General features: G+C 38.2%; 1 pseudogene; it reads left to right on the forward strand.

Annotated features, from left to right (window-relative positions):
- Positions 1-2,194: 2,194 nt before the first annotated feature.
- On the forward strand, positions 2,195-3,221 carry LOC130729346 (hexokinase-1-like; annotated as a pseudogene).
- The last annotated feature ends 382 nt before the right edge of the window (positions 3,222-3,603 follow it).

Raw genomic sequence — 3,603 nt, forward strand, 5'->3', positions numbered from 1 at the left:
TACTCTGGACTTGAGGTTGAGGAGTTGAAGAGTAAAGAGTTTTCTTTTGTAGAAGAGTTGAAGAGTGAAGAGTTAAAGAAGTGCTGAGAAATTACATAGATTGGTTGAACTAGGTCGTTGTGCTTGGTTGATCCTACACTAGAAGAGACGCGGTTACCGATGGGTGAGAGGAGGAGAGTGTTGTTGGAGATGACGGTGTTGCCGCCACGATAGGGTGCTCCGAGGAGGTTCTGGAAGCGGAAGTTCATGGCTTTGGTTTACTGCATGAACTGTGTATTTCGTTCGGTGTGGTGGTAATGCTACAAGAGGTTGCTGTGAGGGGCGAGAATGGATCAATTTAGGGTTTAGGGTTCACCACTATGGAAGACGGAAGTAAACGGCAGCGTTTTATTTTATTAATTAGGGATAAACATGAAAATCGTCCCCAGTGGCGGAGCCACGTTGAGACAGGGGAGGGTTGCAGCCCCCAAAAGTCACGAATTAATTGTTATATATATGAAACAATGTGTAACATATCAAATAAAGTGTGTTGTCCCAATGGTTGGTAAATGACGGGGAAATTTTTGAAAAAATAAAAAATTAAATTAAATTTTAATTAAGCCCCCAAATCTTTCCTAATTTAATTTCTAATCCTAAAACTAAAACTAACACTAACCTAACATCAACTCCCACTAAAATCATCAAAACCCCATCCATCAATTTGTTAGATACCAGAGGAAAGTGATCTTTTGTTAGATAATGAAATGCATATTTTTGTGTGATGAAACAAATACCTTAGTTTACCGCAAATATCAATTTTGTGTCATTTATTAATGTTCCAATCCAAACCCAACCCAGTGCAATGTTTTACCCATAAAACGCATCATTAACAAGTTGTGGCACCTAGAATTTCTTGTTACGTGTTGCATTTGACAATGTAGCAGAGCTTGTTTCCTCTGTAGACAGTAACGCGTACGGGCATCCCCTTCAATCTTCATTTCCATTTTTCAATTTCATCATCATCATCTTCCTCGTGTCTGCGAAATCCCTCCCCTTTCTCTTCCTCCTTTACCCGCTTCAATGGAATCTTTGGCTTCTCTCAAGGCTCTGTTTCAGGCCACCCAGAACCTGGATTCCTCACTCATTTTTCACTGTAGTTGAAGTGAAGAAAGCTTCACCAAGTAGAGGTATCTTGAGAGAGGACTTCAATCCAGTAAGTTTGTGCAAGATCCATTCTGGGTTTTGAAGAAAAACTCAAGCTTTTCGGGTTGTGGTTGTGGATTTGATGAATAAAGGTTCAGATTTGCATTGGAAGAAGGAAGAAAAAGACGAAGATAGAAATGAAGTGGGAGAATTCGATGGAAGGGAAAGAGAACAACAAACCGAAGGAGATGAGAGGAAGAATTCGAAGGAGAAGTAGAGAGAAGAAAAAGAAGAAGAAGAACCCTAAAAATTATGGGTTTCAAATTGGGTCTGAAGGAGGAAGAGATGATGGAGGGGAGGGGGTTTAGATCTGATTTTTGTAGAGTAGAAGTTGGGTTAGTGTTAGTTTTAATTTAGGGTTTAGAAATTAAATTAGGAAAGATTTGGAGGTTAATTAAAAATTAATTATGTTATTATTATTTTTTTTTAAATTACACGTGAGCTCCAAGGTGACATCTGGCCACGGCGGCCGGAGCTTCATCGACGGCAATGACAGTTTTCAAACAAAAACATAGTTTGACGGCGTCCATACGAAGATTTTCCGGCGAGGGACGGAAACCATATCTCGCTCAAAGTTCAGGGATGATTTTCAAGTTTATAATGAAAATCAATGGTAATACATGTGGTCACATTTTTTTTTTAATAAGCCAAACTGTATTCAATTTTAGCACAAGGAGTGTTAAACCCAAATACAAGAGATAGAGGGAAGTAATCAGAGGACTATAACCAAAATAAGACACAAGAAACATCTAGAAGGAAAAAGCATGCTAACAGCATGATCCCCAGCCACCTAATAATACACAAAAAAGAAGTGCTAGAAACATGAACTACCCCAACTTAAATAAAACACATTATACATGACCAGTTACAATAAAAGTAGGATATCAATCAAAAGATGAAGCTCCCAAACCGCCTAGATAAAGACAATGGCCCAACACATCAAAACTCATATATAAGCAAAAATAAAGACATCAATCCTACGTATTTTGGGAATCCTATATATAGTAGCAAGCTTGGCATGTTGATGAGCTATGTCGATAATCTCCCAGCTGGGGATGAGGAAGAACTCTATTATGCACTTGATCTTGGTGGCACAAACTTCTGTGTCATCAGTGGCGGATCTAAGACTCGGGGTCAAAGGTTCAAATTTTTCAAATGAACACATCGGTAAAAATATATTTAAAAACAACTTTAATATGTTTATACATCAGAAATTATACAAGTCATAGTTGTGCAAATATGTGGGTTTTTGGTGCAAATAGGTGCAAAACTTAGTCTACTAATATAATTTAAAATTTTCAAGGGTTCAAAATATATATATATATATATATATGGGGGTAAGTGCAATTTTTTTTCCAAGGGTTTATCTGAACCCCTCAATGTAGCTAAATTCGCCTCTGCATGTCATTCGTGTGCATTTAGGTGGGAAAGACAAAGGTGTTATTGGCCAAGAATTTGAAGAAGTTTCAATTCCTCCTCATTTGATGACCGGTTCTTCAGATGGACTATTTGATTTCATAGCAGCAGCTCTTGCAAAGTTTGTTAACTCAGAACTTCAAGATTTTTATGGCAGACAAAGAGAACTGGGTTTTACATTCTCTTTCCTAGTCAAGCAAACATCAATTGCATTTGGGAATCTAATAAGGTGGACTAAGGGTTTCAATATTGAAGATGCAGTAGGGGCTGACGTGGTGAGAGAATAAACTAAGGCGTTGGAAAAAATAGTGTTGGATATGCGGGTTGCCGCTCTTGTTGTACATTAGCCGGAAGTCGGTTCTACGATCAAGATGTGATTGCAGCTGTGATTTTGGGGACGGGAACAAATGTAACATACGTAGATAATGATATGGTTATAAATATGGAGTGGGGTAGTTTCGATTCCGAACATCTTCCTCTAACGGAATACGATGAAGATTTGGATACTGAGAGCTTGAACCCTAGAGCGCAGATTTATGAAAAACTGATTTCCGAGCGAGATTGTGAGGAGAGTTTTGTTGAGGATGGCTCAACATGCCGACTATATCGGCCATGCACCATGACACGACTCCAGATTTGAAGATGGCACATGTCATGTTTCTGATAACACTTTCAAGTATTGCATTCATTTCCAATTCCCTCCAATAACTCTTGGTGTACATACGGTATTTTCAGAAAAATGGAAGAGACATTATGTTTTATAAAAACAAATTTTTTCTTCTCATTATTTACATCTTCCTTTCAACTCAAAAAAATGTCACCACCACAAAACTGGTTTGAAGTACCCTCATTTGATTTGGGCATTGACATCAACCGAGAAGATCTTTCCCTTCTTGTTGTTGAAGATTCACTCGATGGAGATGGAGAGACCAACCTAATTCAAGATACTCTATTTGAAGGTGAAGTGATGTCTAAAAGTGATGATGAGGTCACAACAAAGCAAAC

Source organism: Lotus japonicus, chromosome 1, assembly GCF_012489685.1.
Source record: "Lotus japonicus ecotype B-129 chromosome 1, LjGifu_v1.2".
NCBI lineage: Eukaryota > Viridiplantae > Streptophyta > Magnoliopsida > Fabales > Fabaceae > Lotus > Lotus japonicus.